General features: G+C 39.6%; 1 pseudogene; it reads left to right on the forward strand.

Moving 5' to 3' along the window:
- The first annotated feature begins 6,282 nt into the window (after positions 1 to 6,282).
- On the forward strand, positions 6,283 to 7,157 carry LOC129081769 (ribosome production factor 1-like; annotated as a pseudogene).
- The last annotated feature ends 10,584 nt before the right edge of the window (positions 7,158 to 17,741 follow it).

Here is a 17,741-nt window from a genome sequence, read left to right on the forward strand (position 1 = left end):
TCTACTGAATATTTACTGTGGGGAAGGCAATCCACTAGGCACTTTACATGCAGGACAGAAGTACTAAAATTATCTGTATTTCACAGATGTGGAAACAAAGATGGGAAGAGCTCAAGTAACTTACACAAGACCAAGTCATTTGCCCAAGTTAAAGTATCTATCCAGTTAATAGCAGAAACAGAATTCAAACCCAGTTAGTCAGGCTCCACAGCCCACTGAAACCATAGAGGACTCTGGGCTTAGCCCAGAAAATAGAATAACTATGGCTAGATTGTGTATTTTTCTTTTCAAGTTTCTAAGGGCTAGGTCTGGAGAGAATATAGATAAAATGACTGCATAGCTACATGCATAGAAATAACTACATAATTAGGCATTTACCCTGTTTTCTCTACTCCATCACAGCTAGGAAGAGCAAAAGTTAAAATATCCTTCCAGAAGACATTGACGTAATGGATTTAATCCCCTCCAAAAATAGTTCAGTTCTTCTCTAGTGAGGTTCTCATATATCAAATGCATGAGCTGTGTGAATAGCTGACTTTATTTCTTCTAATTTTTTGAAATGTAGACACTGCCCACTTAGGTAACCATGGCTATGCAGTCACAGCATGGGTCACCCAGAGGACAGTCAGTCAGTCGTGGACTCTCAGTTCATGTCATCATCTATGAAACAGGCCCCCTGGGGGGATGATTTCCCAGAGCCCCTGCTCACTCTGCAAGTTGGATTCTCACTACACATGAGAGCACTGTAGGGAAGTCTAAGTCACGTTTAACCTCTTTTCTGGTGAAAGCATTCAAAATCCAAGGCAGCTTTTATTTTGCTTGCAATGATATTCGTCCCTGGGGAATAAAGAGTAACAGGGCTCCCTCCCTCCCTCTCTCCTCCCTTCCCTCCTTTTAATCCTCCCTTCCTTCCCTTCCGTCCTTCCTTCTTTCCTTCCTCCCTCCCTTTTTAAATAAACTTTTTTATTTAAAAGAAAAAAAACAGTAACGGAACACTGCTGCCTTTCGGATTCACTGTGGAGACCACACATCCGACTTTTGCTGAAAGAGACTTTTCAAGACTCTCTGAATGGATTTCAGTTTGGAATAAGTCTCAGAATGAGGCATTGTTGGACAAAGTTTTGAAAATCTAAGGCAAGGTAAGTAATGTGGCTGTTTTGAAAACCTACGGAAGTTATATGATAATTGAAATGTATTCAGTATGCTCAATGTACTCATATTTACTACTTTTTATACAGTCCAACTGAACATATAAAAATTGACATTTGTTATTTTTAATCCTAAATAAAATAAAACTGAAATGATGAGAGTATAAAATAGTAGATTAGGAAAACATCCAAAGCTACTCCTTAATTCACAGTAATGAAATATGTATTGAAAACAATTTTCTTTATCCTCAGGATAGCTTTTCTTTATCCTCAGGATGGCATGTCATGTTTGTTAATTCTGGAAGAAAGAAACATGTATGTTTAAATAATGTATTAAAATAACCATTTTACTGATTTACAATTTTTAGAATAGAGGTTATAGAAAAGTATGAAGAGAGTCAATCCAGTTTACATTTTGCATATGCAAGTCTAGATCATTTTCCTATGTATATCTTCTTCAATGTATTTCCTTTTGCCAAAAAAATTAAAACAAAACAATTTCTTTCATTTGTCATAGCCCAGGTTTTCTCAAAAGCAGAGCCTGAAACAAAAGCTGTGGGGCAAATGTTTTATTAAGGAGAACATCCAGGCAAGCTAAATAAGGGAGCCTGGAAAGTCAGACAAGCGAGGAGAGCAGGCAGGAGCCATGCATTCTGAGCTGGTCTCATCTTTGCATCAAGCACAGCCTGTTGCTAGGTTTCACAGGCATCTGCAGAGAGGCTCTATTAAACCACCATTTCTGAACAGCCCATGGTTAAACATCTGTAAAATGTGTGTAATGATGAAGTCCATAGTATACAACAAAATCCCCTAATTCATGATTTCTGATGGTATATGACCCACAGTGCAGTGATAGGATACACTAAGACCTAATTAAATGATAGTTTTTACATAAATGGTAAGTATTATACATGAATACCCCACACACATACACATGCCCCCGGATTCATTCACTGGACAATCTCTATGTGTTTGATTTTATTTTGTCCTGTTCATAAATTTTACAATCTCTTCAAGGCCAATCAATGTTGTATCTGTGAAGCATCTCGTATTTATCTTTAACTCACCTTAAATTTACAGATTATTTACTCAGTGTCAAGAGATGTTTTAGACACTATTGTATGGTCTATCTGATTTTCATAAGATTTGTGAGGTTGATGTTATTAACTTAATGTTAAATATGATGAAGCTGACCTTCAGTGGTGTTAACTGAAATGTATTCAGTATGCTCAATGTACTCATATTTACTACTTTTTATACAAAACTAGTTACTACTCCAGTTACAAAACTAGTTACTATCAGCATTATCATCAAGACCTAGTGTTCTGATCTATATTCTGTTCTCCTACCATGTCAATACCCAGTATTTCTCTGCACAATTTTTTTTAGTAAACTGCTTTATTGTTACTCTGATTAAAACACACCTTAGGCTTCCAGCTCATAGCAACCGCATTGAATGGCAGCAACACTCTGGCAGTTAATATCACAAACCTGGGTTGCTGTGGCTGGCCATCTTGGGTTTTAATACTGGGTTTACTACTGAAAAGCTGTGTGACCTTGAGCAAGTTGCTTAGCTTGTTTGTATTTCCATTTCTTCATATGTAAAATGGAGATAATCAGAGTATCTTATAAGGTTGCTTTGAGGCATAAGTGACTTAATACACATAAGATGTATAGAACATGTCTCCATAGGTAGCCTCTGAGTGGGTACCTGATGACATACTGGGAAGACAGCCAATTCCACTCCAAAGGCTCAAGTGCGAGGATCTTCATCAGCGCAGGGTGTGCCTGGCTCTTTTCTCTCCTGAAAACTTCCTTGTAGCCAATCAGTGGGCAATCACCTCTTCCTAGGGAAAGACCACTTTCCTAGAGTGAGAAGTTCAAGGGCAAGTTCTAAATTGAACTGCTTCTTTTCTGTAAGTCAAGCTCTTTTTTCCAAAATCCTTTCTCCTCAGGTTTGTTCACTGTCTGACTGTTCATTCAGCTCACATTTGTTTTGATCTCAGTTAGATTTCATGCTCTTTGTCTTCCCTAGAACCCTCAAACAATTCTGAGGACACAGTAGGTGCTTAATAGATGCTCACTAAAATGAACAAACATTTGGGCCCCAAAGGAAGTTCGATGTGAGAAAAGAACAGTGCAGAAGGTACTTGGGCGCTGGACTGGTAGCTCAGTTAGTTAAAGCGTCATCCTGATGTGCCAAGGTTGAGGGTTTGACCCTAAGTCAGGACACATACAAGAAGCAACCAATGAATGTATAAATAGGTAGAACAAAAAAAAATCAATGTTTTTCTCTTTCCCCCTCTTCTTCTCTCTCTAAAAATCAATAAATAAAAATATTTTTTAAAGAAGACACTTGGCTTTCCCATTTGTTTTAAAATTACTTTTCTGTTACTGTATTTTAACATTTGTCTGCTTAATGCATCGCTTCAGAGGACTTTACCCATGTATTGCATGGGCTGATCATAGAATCTCGATTAAATCTCCACAGTAGCCGCCCCCTGAACAGAGCTTTGTCAGACAAGCCAAGTCCGTTTCATCTTTCAGAGGCAGCCTCAGGCACCTGTTCAGGGAAGGTCAGTCTGGCTATCCTGTTGGCTGCATGGCATCGAGCAGGGTCAGGCTCAACCCTGCTACATCCTCATCTGCGAGTGGGATAAATATGCTTCCTCATCATAGACCTGTTGTGAGGATCAAATGGAGCGATCAAAGTAAAGCAAGTAGCATGGCATCTCATGCAGAGGGCCCCCTGCTGCTATCCTAGAGCCCACTGTAATCCAGCCTTGGAACTGTAGCCAGAATATTCTCAAAGTCTGTTCCTACCTACTTGCTGCTTAGGCTGTCCTTGCAGCCAATGGTCATACACTTGCCCACGTCTCAGTTTCATGTCCCACTGTTTCTGTGTAATCCCTAACACACACACACACACCCCTTCCAGTAACAATAAGGTAGCCACTGATTGCCCTGCACACTCCTTGTATTCTTAGGATGCTTTCCCTTTGTTTATGCTGGTCTCTTGTTTCTCATGCTGACATCATTCATGCTTCACACAGGGCACAGTGTCATCTGTCACCTTCTCAAGGAGGTGATGACCCCACCTGACCCCAGGGCTGCCTGGGCATCCTTCCTCACTTCCTAGAGCATCTGGACTTTCCTCTGTCTCACACAGCGCTCACCCCACCCCCCAAAACCCAAACAGCAGCTGTTCTCAACTGAGGCAGTTTTGCCCCTCAGGGGACACTTGGCAAAGTCTGGGGGTGTTTTTTCTTCGGCTGTGAGGGTAGTAGTGGTGCTGCTGACATCTAGTGATCAGAGAAGCCAGAGATGCCGCTAACATCCTACAGGTCACCTTACAGCCCCACAACAAAGAGTGATGTGCCCAAAATATCAATAGTGCTGAGGTTAAGACCCCCTCCATAGGGAATCAGCAGTTTTGGGGCCCATCTCCTCTGTTAGGCTTATACACTTGTCAGGGCTCTGATTGAGCTAAATCATATTCCTCATCGTTTGTTCCCCTAGAGCCTAAAATAGTGGCCATTGCAGACAGAGTGCCCAGTCACTGAACCCTGGCTTCTCCCTCACTGCAGCCTCGCATTTATGAATCTATCCATGCTATTTTGCCTCTCCGCTCCTATGTAACCCATGTAATCAGACACATAAATAAAACCTGTCTTGCTCATTTACTGGTATCAGACTTCTATTTATGCAGAATATGCTGCTAACATTATTCACCCAGGAAAAGAGAACTCAAAACAAGGCCATTTCATTTTCTGGAATCTGAACCTACCTTTGCTGGCCACTGCGTTTCATTCAATCATCACAGATTAAAACTGAGCTTTTCCAAAGGTTGGCTCCAGGAAGACAAAGAACCCCTGGGCTTTTTCACACCTTTTCCTCCTGGGAAACCTCTCTGCTGGGCTAACCTCGTTCTCAGGCTTCAGTCTTGCCTACGTCTCCTGTTTGTCCTCACGTTGCTGAGTAACCAGTGAAGGCTTTTACAGTGTTGCTAATTTGGGTCTGATCACCAAAGTGCACTTCTTTCCCAACAGCAGTGGAGGAAAGAGGAAATTAAAAGATGCTTTGATTAAAAGTTGAGAGAGTAATCAAAAACCAAATCAGCCTTCCACAGGTTAAGTTTACATCAGAAAGCAAGGCGGTGAATTTAAGAGCAGTGAGATTCTATATAATATTCTCAGACCAAAGTAGCAGAGCTTCAATGAAGAGCAAATCTCCTTTTAAGAAGTTTCAAATTATTGTGACATTTTAGAACAATAAATTTTAAAATGTCTAAGTAAATAATAGAAGCAAAGAGTCTAAGTTCAGTCAAGTGAACCGTACAGTGCCTATCTGAGATACATGCCCCTTCAAGGAAGTTTAAAATATACATAGTGTGTACCTACCTAGGGTATTTGATAAATAACTTGGAATCTAATTTGAAAACTCCTCCCAGGACCTATCACTGTTTTAATTTCAGATTTGGCATAAACTGTTGGCGAAAGAAACAGCCTCGCTGTCAAGGTGGCAAGGTGGAGTAGAAAAGGGCAGGAGGCCTGGAGTCTGGGGGGTGATTCCACACCTAGTTTTAAATCCTTGGCGATGAGCCAGGCTCTGCAGTCAGAGAGCTTCAGGTGAATTCAGAGGTTTGTCCCTTTCTTGTTGTGCGACCTGGCGTCAATGACTTGGCCTCTCTAACCCTCAGTTTCCTTCTCTGAGAGATGGAGATAATAATAATTTGGGACTGGTATAAGGAGTAAATGAGATGAAGCAGATGAACTGCTTAACTTGAGTCCCAGCATATCGTAAAGCAATTGGTGAGTAATAGCAATAACAAATACTATTACTGTTACTATTCCACTACTTTTGTGCCTAAAGTAGAATAGTAACAGTAAAGCTATTCTACTATTCTACCAGTTTTGTGACTTTAGGCACAAAAATTACATTTTTAGTCTTGCTGAGTTTGTTCTAGGGATTAGAAATAGAATTTGGGGTGCAGGGCGGGTTGGGCAGCAGAAAGAAAGGCCTGAAATGCAAAGGCGCTACTGAAGAACCTCAGGAGGATGCTGTTGAAGAGGATGGGGCAACAGGTTACAAGGCCCAACCCCTGAAAGCATCTGCCTTTCCTCCAGGTTTCAGCATTTCAGTGACCAAGAACAAATAGTGGCAACATGCAATGTTCACTTGGTGGAAAACAGCAGCCGTGGAAGGAAAAGTTGGCAGCTAAGAAAGAACTGCAAAGGATGAGAGAGGCTCTTGATGATAAGGCTCCACCAAAGCCTGTACCCAAGACCACCGACAAGCAGTGAGTGTACGTTGAAACCACAGTGGACCCTAATGACGAAGAGGTTGCTTATGATGAAGCTACAGATGACTTTGCTTCTTACTTTAACAGATAAACTTCTCCTGAGGTTCTCATTACATCAGAGAGACCTCATGGGAGGACAGCATGAGTCTGTGAACAGCTTTTCACAGTTACGCCAAACTCACACGTTTATTAAAGAAGGTAAAAGATTATTTCACAGTACAGCTCAAGAGATTTCAAAGATCTGATCATTATTAAAAAAGAACGTCAAACACTAAATGGATGAATTCTGAGTCACTTGTCAAATGGACCAACTGCTCACTTAAAATAAATAGTGTTTGTCTGCATAAATTATAATTAAGAGAAGAGGCAAGAACCCCACAAAATACATACCTGGAATAATTCTGAATAATTTTACAATACAGCTGGGTTATTCTGTCGGACAGATGTTTGCATCTCTTTTTTTCCATAATCTTCAGTTTATTGGAAGACAGTTTGCCTCATTCCACAATCGTTGAGATTATACCTTCTTCAGATTTCACAGATACATATTCAAGAGTGAAAAAATGAGAATTCAGGAACTTGGATCACATTTTACCTGAAAATTCAGATCTTTTCAGAAAGGAACCTTTGATTCTAAATCTGGAGAATATGAATGGGTCCATAAGCCCTGGGAAATGGATACAAGTAGAAGAAAATTCCATTTATAAAGGACAGATGGAATAATAGTGGATTTTGCTGAGCAGGACTATCTTGAGTTTGTGACAGAAGACTCTTCAAAATGTCACTTACTGATTCCATAAACCTTATTTTGATTGGACAAATTACCAAGTGCCATGAATTACCACTCACTGTTTCTGTAGGAAATACAAATAAAAGTCATTTTGCTGAGAGTTTTAAAAAAAGAAAAGAAAAAAGAAATAGAATGTGTAATACAATGGCCCAGGGGTGGAGCTCCATTAAGTGACAGTCACCATCATCATCACAGACATCATTGTCTTGGTGGTTACTTGACTTTTAAGTAATTACACTTTAGTTGAAAGACAGCAATTAAGGTTCCTCTATACTTAAAAACATATGTAAATTATTTCAACCACATAAAAATTGCATATGCACATGGGTAAGAGCTGAAAAAAGGCAGAGAATAGAAACTGATTATGGGATTTGTCAGGTGTGTGGTTGCTGTTTTTATTTTTCTTTCTCTTGGATTTCTACTAATGTCATAACTGTGTATAATAATAATTTTTTAAAATTTTGTTATATAAAAGTATAATATATCTCACCTTCACAATTAATAATGCCTCTTTAATCATGAAGAAAAATTCAAGTCAGCACTGTTGCCAATTGTAATAATTTTCACAAAGTGAAGAGGCAATAAAATTGAGCTGGAATAAGCAGGAATACGAAGAGTATGGAATAGAAAATAAAAATGTCTAGCTCAACTGAAAATTTCACTCTGGTTGGTGCAAACAAGTTGGGAGCTAGCCCAGGTGTGTTCACACCACATTGTTCCTTACATTCATTCAACACGCATTTGTGAAGCATTTGCTCTGTACCAGCCCAGGTACAAGGTCCTAGGAATGCAAAGAGAAAGTCACTGGGGAAACAGCAAAATGATTACCAACTCCAAGTCCTTACTGAATTCCTACTTGAAATCTGTCAAAGGATTTCAGAACGTGGTTACAAACACTGTAGTAGAAATGTGTCTGAGCTGCAATAGGAAGAGACAGAGGGAGGGAGAAGGTCTGCAAGTGGTGGGGACAGTGCAGATTCAGGGGAAGCAGGAGCTTGGTTTGGTCATGTGGGGCCTGGGGCTGAGCATGGCAATAGAGGAACTAGCAGGAGTGGTATGTGCCCTGTGCCCAGCAGACCTGCAAGATTTTTGAAAAGACTGGAATAAGGGGTACAAACTGGTGAGAGAAGCTCCCACAAGTGGAGCAGATAAAAGGGAGAAATTGAATATCACAGAAAAGAAATGAAAAGTACACTCCTTCAGCATCACTTTTCTCAGAATAGATAGATCATCTTTAGAGAGTTATTTCACTTGAGTTAATGACTTCTCTGCCTTTAATTGTGATTCAGCTCAACGTAAGTTTGAAGAGGATTTCACTGTTCTGGTGTCGTACATTTGGAAAAATCCATCGTTTTGGTTACAGGTCCCTGAAGGTTTAATGACCCTACCTTTAGGCCTTCACAACAGTTAATTATTTAGTATTGTGATGGATTTTAAATATCTCTTAAAATAATTTAAAAGAATAGAGTCTTGATTAAACATTGAAAAGGTTTAAATTTTTGCAGCTATGTCCAGCTAAGTAAACTTTATTTCCACATTAACACCCATCTTGGAGTCACATATTCCCATCTCTTGTGCCTTCACTAACACCTGCAGGGCTCTTTCTGAAGGGCACCAGATTAGGTCCTACACCAGGACAGTTCCTTGCTTGGAGCTCACATCTTTGCAAATCCTTGTGCATTGCGCGCAGCCCAAGCTAAGTCCTAACGATGGGGCTTGCCTGGATGACTGAGAAGTAAGGGGCTATCCAGCACCCACTTTGGAGGCTGGAAATCATAGAGTGGATTGCCCAACCTCCCGTCCGGTTGCACTGTGAGATGATAAGTCCAACGGATGGCTCAGGACCAACCACTGGGTGAAGAAGGAGAAATTTTAAAATTTGGTTGAGTTTAAACCAAACATTACTACAACATCCCTGACTTTAATTGCATTTATATGGATGGTTTTGTGTAAGTTTTCAGTTTCCAGGAAGCTATAAGAGCTTGAGATAGACTTCAGTTTGGTTATGAGAGAACAAGAAATTTATTTTTTGCACAGCTCAGTTTGGCTGAAAATCATGCATACTCTATCTACAGAGCTTTAAAAAATTCAAAAGCCAAATTAATGAAAACATTATGGGAGAGAAAGCAAAACATGTTTTTTTGAAACAAAAAGAAAAACACCCTTTTCCATGGTTCATAGCTCTGTAAAGATTTGTATATTTGGATTTAATTTGTTCTGCAGTTCAGTAAATTGGAGCAGTTTGTTTTGGCTTTTGGTTCAGTTCACATCCCTGTAAATATATTTGCCCTTTGAGAAGCAAATATGCTCCAAAAGAGTAAGTGTAGAATGGTACCTTATGCCACTTGAAATCTTCTCTATCACTCTGTGAGCATATGAAATATCCAAGTGCAGAGTCAAATTTTCTTTCAGAGACTTCTGGCTCCATGTGGCCTTAGAAGAGCCAGTCTCTGAACTCACTCTGAGGTGTTCTGATCAACTCTCAGGCAGAAATAGATTAACTGCAAAGATGGTGCAGCTTAAATTTGGGCCCCTCACAGGTCACAGATGCTCCCAAAGCACCAGATGAGACCATAGAGATATGTTCATGTTGTGGCATTTAAAAAAATAAAATGTATAAAAGTGAGGCATTTTAGCTATAGTCCATTTCTTCCCCTCCATCATACTGCCTCTTAGTTCAGATGACATCAAAGTATCTAAACACTTTGGGGATTCAGATGAAGAAAATTTGTGTAAGTGACGCATCTTATTTGGGCTTAGAGGAGTATGTTTATATGGTCCTCTGTTACTTCTACGGGTAATTAAATTATTGTTAGCCATCCTGGGGTCAAAATAGCTTCTAGGACAACTCATATCATTCACTGTACATCTCAAATGATGTCATGACATAAAGTTGCAAAACCAGAGGTCATGTTGAGATACCAAAGTGTGCTGTGGCCCTTGGCACCAGAAGCTAATTTGTGAAAAGTTCTTTCAGCTGTTAGACATTGTGGTACATTTTTGCAAAGTTGGCTGTAGTAGTTCTTCCCTCTTTGCCCATTCACTTATACGATGTGTCTTTCCTGCATATTGCATTAAGAGGTAAAGACTATTTCCTAGCACCTTGAATCTGGGCCACTCTGGGATTTAGTTTGACCAACAGAATGTAATGGAAGTGATGAATTCAGTTTTCCGCAGTTCATTAAGTTGTCAAGGTCTGCATTCAGCTTCTACTCTCACCCTGTTTCTACCATGTGAAGAAGCCCAGGCTAGCTCCCTTGAGGATGAGAGTCCACAAGAAAAGAGATACCTAGCAGACCGTCAGCACTAGCCACCAGGTATGTGAGTGAGGCCATCTTAGCCCATCCAGTCCCAGCTGAGCTATCAGATGGCTGCTGCTTTATGAATGTTGCAGGTTGAACTAGCAGAACCACCCAGCTGAACCCAGCCCAACTTGCTGATCCAAAGAATTGTGAGCAAATAAAATAGTCTTTGCTTAAAGCCATTAAGTTTGGGAGTGCTTTGTTATGCAGCAATGAATAACTGATACGTACATGTAAAGTTATACACAATGAATTTGTTTTTTAAACATGCCTAATAAAAATTGTTCTCTTCTGTCAGAAATCTACTCATAAAATACTTTATAAAACTTAAAAAAAGGAAAATTATATGTTTTCCTTTATTCCCTTGCTACTTTCTTTTTTTTTTTCTCATGGGAATAATGATAAAACATGAATAAGCCTTTAGAAATACAATTTGAAAAGATGTTTTAGAAAGTTTTAGTATAACAAGTAAGAAATCAGTGACTCACGATTTGAATGTATTAGAAGAGTATCTTTTATTACCTTTAACTTTATTAGCTAAAAAAAAAGAAACCACAACAAACACCCTGGCTGGTGTGGCTCAGTGGATTGAGTGCCAGCATGCAAACCAAAGGATCATCGGTTTGATTCCCAGTCAGGGCACATGCTTGGGTAGCAGGCTGGGTCCCCAGTTGGGGGGCGTGCGAGAAGCAACCAACCGATTGATGTATCTCTCACACATAGATGTTTCTCCCTCTCTTTTCCCTCCCTTCCCTCTCTCTAAAAATAAATAAAGAAAATCTTTTAAAAATAAAGTAAAATAAAGAGGAAATTCAGGTAAAAAATAAATAAAATAGAAAACCCCAACTGAGCACCCTTCTACAATGAAGTTGGCCTGTACTCTTCAAAAATGTCAAGATCATGAATGTAAAAAAAAACAACAAACAAAAAACAACAACAACTAAGGAATTGTTCCAGACAGAAAGAGCCTAAAGAGAAATGATAACTACATAAAATGTGTGATCCTTAATTAGATCTTGAGCCAGAAAAAATTAATTATTTTTACTACATTAGTAAACTACAAAAAAATGTATTTTTACTACATTTAGAACATTAGTGGAATTCCTTCTTTCTTTCTGCTGTGATTTTCTACCTTTTGTGACAACATGGATGGAACTGGAGATTATTATGCTAAGTGAAATAAGCCAGTCAGTGAAAGAAAAAAAATGATCTCACTTATAAGAGGAATGTAATGGACAAAATAAACTAATGAGCAAAATAGAACCAGAAGTACAGAACCATGGAACAGACTGACAGCTGCCGGAGGAGGGGAGAGACAAGGACTGATCGAAAGAATGTGAGGAGATCAGTCAAAGAACATGTATGAAGGACCCATGGACAAGGAGAACAGTGAGAGGATTGATTACAGAAGTAGGGGGCGGGCTGGATGGAGGATGACAAAGGGAGAAGAGTGGGACAACTGTAAGGGCATAAACAATGAAATATTATAGAAAAATAAATTAAAAAGGACATTAGTGAAACAATTCTGAAATTTGGGTTAGGTTTATGGATTAGATAATAGTATTGCATCAATGTTAATTTTATGCTTTGAAAATCATACTGTCATTATACAACAGAATGTCATTTTTTAAAATAGAAATGCACACTGAAGTATTTATGAGCAAAGGGACATTCTACAACTTACTCTCAAATGGTTAAAAAAATATATATACACACATATATTTATTTAATACTATACATACAAAACAGAGTAATAAAGTAAATAAGGTAAATGTTCTCAATTATAAAGGAGTTGGCACCCATTCTGCAATGCATGTAGAGAAGTGTTTAAGAACATGTATGATAAAGATATTTTTTTAAACCAAAAAAAGAAAAGGAAAGATATAAAAGCCTAGAGAAAAGATTTGAAAAGTAACTCAATAAAACCCAGAAAAAAAAAGAGAAGGAGAATAAAAGGAAGGGTGAAAAAAAGGAAAAGCTTAGAGGGAAGGGGAGGAGAGGAAAGAGAAGGGAAGAGGAGAAAAGGAGAGAGGAAGGAAGAAAGGGACAGAGAGGGAGACAGGAAGATAGCTATTTCAGGAACTTCAAAATGCTGGCCAAGCTTTTCCTTTGTAATTTTGAAGGATTCATTTGCTAAGTGGGGAAACTGTGCTGCTAAGTAGAAAAGCTTAAAGGCAAAATCTCAGGAGGGCTCAGAAGGTGCAGCAGCAGACACACCCACAACCCATCCAGCACCCAGCACTCATGCCATGCCACTCATCTCTTTGGGGAAATGTTACTGACAGCAGGGAAGGGACGCAGGTTAGATTGTTCGAGGGATTTTGTTTCCCAGGACAACAATTTGCATCATTTCACTACTCATGGCCAGGACAAATTGCCACGTGACCTTGTATGAAGCAACCTGGAAGCAGATGTCTCTTACTAAAAGTGAGTTACCATCACTGTGTGAGCTTATTCTCATGTGCCACCTCCTTCTGACCACATTCATCCTCATAGGAGTTGTGTCGACTTTTAGTAAAAATGGTGTGGGAGAGGTGGAAATGGGAGGGCTGAGGGTGATAAGTGGGAGGATATATTTCACATATAACTTTATAGCCTGGGGATTTTACGTTGTTTTTTTTTTTTTCTTGCAGTAGTTTGGGAAGCACATTTCTATTTCTTTTAATGTTTTTTCAAGACCCTGATTCTTTTGAAATGTGTACAAATGCTCCTGTTTTCTACTCTCACCTTTGAGAATTACTTCCCCATAAATTGATTTCTATTTTAAAAAAATACTTCTCTTCAAAAAGAGGGGGAGAGAAGCAGCTTTGCCTTTATGGGATGGGCTCTGCATTCCTAGAGCCTCAGGTCTTTCTCTGCAAATTGGAGAACTGTTGTAAGGATTGGCTGTGACTCAGCACAGTCTGGCTCACAGCACGAGCTCAGTAAATGAAGGCAGCTATCATTTTCATTGTCTTACGTCTCCTTTTCCATATAAAAATACAGAGGTGACTCATCTAAAAGAAATCAAGGCAGGCAAAATGGGAATCAAGAAGTACATTGAGAAAACTAGGAGGTCACCATCAAAGGAATTGAGCTTGTTTGATCTCCTCTTACACTTTCCTTTCCAATCTGTTGGCGTGTATTTACTACACTAAGTACCTAGTGCTCCCATTTTTGTCTCTTCTTCAATCCAGCATCACTGCTTATGTATAAGCCTGGCATCTATATGGAGAGACACCAGGATACGGACACTGCCCTTGAGCAACAACCAGGAAGAATAGCAGATGATAAGGAGAGCCTCAGTTGGAGAGCTGAACACTTTTTGCAGTGTAATGCTTGTTATTAACTAATTGCAAAGCTTAAAATACTCCCAAGAATGGCATTTTGCAGGTTTAACAGATGCAGCAGCCCTACCAACTAGCTAGAATAGCCCCAATGACACAATAAAATGCTTGTGTTTATTGAAAGTCTTTGAGACAATGAGCTCCAGAAATTTTCCAAAAGTGGAATAGACAGTGAAAGTGGATGGAATAGAGAATATATGGAGAATGAGTGAGAGAGAGAAAGAGGTAAGTGGAAAGAAAATAAAGAAAGTATACATAGTAAATGTAAAAGAAATAAGATTTGATGACCACTGAGGGTAAGCCCTGGGAGGGATTTAGGAAGGTGATCATCTTTGAAAGTCATTATAGGAACATGATAGCACTCCTAATTAAGTTGATATAGCATCATATTCCTCTAGAACAGTATTCACAAAAGATTTTGTTTTTAGCAACTTCAACAATAAGAACAGTCAAGTTCTATATAAAGTTGATATAGCATCATCTTTTCCTAAAACAGTATTCATGAAAGATTTTGTTTTCAGAAACTTCAATTAGAAGAACAGTCAAGTTCTATATAAAGTCCTGGCAAAACGTTTCACAACTATCTTTTTATGAGCCAAGCAAATTATTTTTAACCCTTAGACACTAAAGACTCAAATATGTCATCAAACAGAAGTCTGGATTCTTCCACTGTTGATTCTAATCTCATGATTCAAAACAACTGAAGAGTTTAAACATCAACAAAGTACTGCAAGGCATAATGAAAACTGAGCATGCTAAAGCTGGGAAGAATCCCAGGTCTCGGGTTTACTGCCTCTGAATTTGTAGATAATTGAACTGAGACCTGGTGCTGTTGAATGCTGACCCAAATAACTAGACAGCTGATGGCAAAGCCAGGGTTGGACTTGGGTCCTGGTGTCCTCAACACCTAACTGAGCATCATTTCACTGCTACCAGTGCTTTCCTGAAAACACCTTAACATACTATCCTTCTCAATAACATTGTATTTTAAGCAGAATTAAATCTTCAAAATAAAATGAATGAGGCTGTGATTGGTTGACTTTCCAGTCTTTAATCAGTAGGAAGAAATATTCTGTTACCCAGTGTAGTCTACCTGCAACTCCAAGATGCCCCATGAAGAGAATGGTTGCCTCTCTGCTCTTTCTACAATTAAGATGAGCTTTGGGGGGAAAGGGAGAATTTTGGTGGTATGCAGAACGCCGGTGTCAATATGGAGTTTCTGCACTGTCCCTTCCTCACAGGAATATAAAGGAGACACGAGGAAATTTGTCATCAGGATGTCTGGTGCTGAATGGAGCACTCAGTTTGCATGAGGGAGACTTGGCTTTGAGACCCAGCTCTTCCACTGACTGCCTGGGCAACTTGCTTCCTCAGTACACCCTGACTTTTAGGTTCTTTATTATAAAATGGAGACAAAATGCCATTAACAACAGGTCTTGGAAGTGATTCAGTAGGATAACAGATGCCATCATTCCTTATAAACTGTACTCTACAGGTTTAAGTTATTGTTATTGTTGAGCCTTTTTCAAAAATTGGTCACTCTGTTCTTGCCTCTTATTAAGCACATATATAGATGGAGCTATTCAGTTTGGGCTAATATAAAGTAATAGTTAAGAGAAAGGACTTTAGTGTCTCACAAAAGTCTGAGTTTTAATACCGGTTCTATCTTTTTTTTTTCTTATAGTACATTGAGCAACTTATTTACTCTTTCTCAACCTTGATTTGTCAGGTGTGAAATAAAAATGGTAAAACCACCTATCCCTCAGGCTGAGTTAGTACATGCACAGTGCTTAAGACATGACATATGCTTAAGTGCCCTAAACATGTTAACTAAGTTTGTTAGTAAAAGAAATTAAAAAAAAATTTCCCCATGGAACTATGAGATGTAATTTTGTTCCAAAGTCTATAACTATGGCAAGATTAAAGGACTGCTTGGACATGCTTTCTGAGCTACTTTAAAGGTCAAGCAGATGTGAGTTTGTTGCATGTGATACAATGAGCTACTTCCAAGACATCTAGCATAGGATGCTGCTATGGTACATGTTCTGAAAGTTGCAAGATTGGAGACCCAAATTACCTTAAGTCCAGAGTCTCCCCACTCATTCTCAATCAGGGGTTTAGTGGATCCTTGTGCAGTATAATTGAGGAATTCATAAAATGAAGTTAGGGGTATAAATTAAGCTGTATTCATATCACTTATGAGGGGGGACCCAAAATAAACTCGAATTATTTTCTGGATGGTGGGCCTCTTGTAGTACAGGCTTCCCCTGCTAAGTGAGTGTTCCAGGAACCCATCTGTATGATTGTACCAGCTGGTGTTGTTGTAAGAGGCTGTATTTGGGGTCAATGAATTTTTTTGAAAACCTTTTAAACGTGATTGCCCATTTCATGATGGGTGACCTATGAGTGCACCTGCCCACATTGCATTGAGTGTTCAGCAGTTTTTCATCCAAATGGCATGACCCCTCTGCTCCACCATCCCTGTTCACTGGATTTCTTCCTGAGCGACTTTTTTTGTTTGTTTCTTCAGATGAAAAAAGTCCTCAATGGGAAACGTTTTGCCAATGTGGAAGAAGTGAAACAAAAAATGGCCGAAGCACTAAAAGGCATCAAAATCAATGAGTTTAAAAACTGTTTTGAGCAGTGGAAAAACGTCTTGATAGGTGTATTGCAACAAGTGGAGAGTACTTGGAAGGTGAATGAAGCTTAAACATGTAAGAATAAACCCACAATTTTTTAACAAATAAATTCTGGGTTTTTCAGGGGTCCCCCCTCATAATAGAATATATTCTTTAGCTTGGAGATTTATTATATAGTGATTTTAATTTAAATGGAAAGACCTCATTTTTAAAATTACTGTTACAGCATTTTAAGATAAAGCATTATTCAATGATTTTCTGTAGATGTGTGCAATACAAAAGGGGAAAGCCGGGGTGCAGAAGTGGAGTGTTCAATTCTTGCTTATAATCTCAATGTTTTGTTCCAGGATATGAATGGAATTTTTAGAGAACTGAAAGATCTTGCCAGTCAAGGTGGCATCAGTACTCCAATCCTCTCACAACCACATCAAAACTACAGAACAGCCATCATTCAGAAATCTACCTGAATGGAAGTCTTACAACTAGGGATATAAAGAAAAAGCCACACTGAGACTGGTAGGAGAGACAGAGACATTGAAACAGGCTGGTTCACACACCCATGTGTGGTGTATAAAAATTGGGAGGGATATCTCAGCTGCAGAGGTTGCCCTTGAGGAACGAGGTGTTCCGGCCCCACAACAGAACCACAGCCCAGGGTTCCAATGTTGGAAACCAAAGTCCCCATAACTCCTGGCTATAAAAATCGGCAGGGATTGTGGTTGAGTGAAACACAGGCTCCTGGAATCCCAGGCATTTCCTCTTAAGGAGTCCGTGTATGTACTTACGTGGACTTACTCCCTCTGGATTCTGGAGCTGGAACGGTAGCTCTAGGGGTTCAAGGTGCACGAGGGAAGGAACTAGGGTGTTTGACATCAGGGTGAGAGCTGGAAGGGTGAGGTGCTTCCTCAAGGACAGAGGTGCTGGCAGAGGCCACTGTTTCTTTTCTGAGTGCTTCCCCCATGGAGCCAGTAGGCAGGTACTATGTCTGAACCTCCATCAACCTAGCCTTCACCGTTGGCCTCACTCTGGTGATTCCCTGAGATCTCACCCCACCAACTTGCAGGCCCACCCAAGCTGTTTCCAGTGGCTTTTGCATACAAATGGCCAATCTTGGTTCATGCTTCAGACTTTCCTAAAGTCTTTCAAACAAGCAGCATCTGGCCTTAGCATGCTCCATACCTCTCAACACGTGACCCCAACCTGGCACTAGTGACAGCTGGCTTTTGTTTGCAGT

This window comes from Pteronotus mesoamericanus, unplaced genomic scaffold (genome assembly GCF_021234165.1).
Source record: "Pteronotus mesoamericanus isolate MK-2021 breed Mesoamerican mustached bat unplaced genomic scaffold, CSHL_Meso_final scaffold_118, whole genome shotgun sequence".
Taxonomy (NCBI): Eukaryota; Metazoa; Chordata; class Mammalia; order Chiroptera; family Mormoopidae; genus Pteronotus; species Pteronotus mesoamericanus.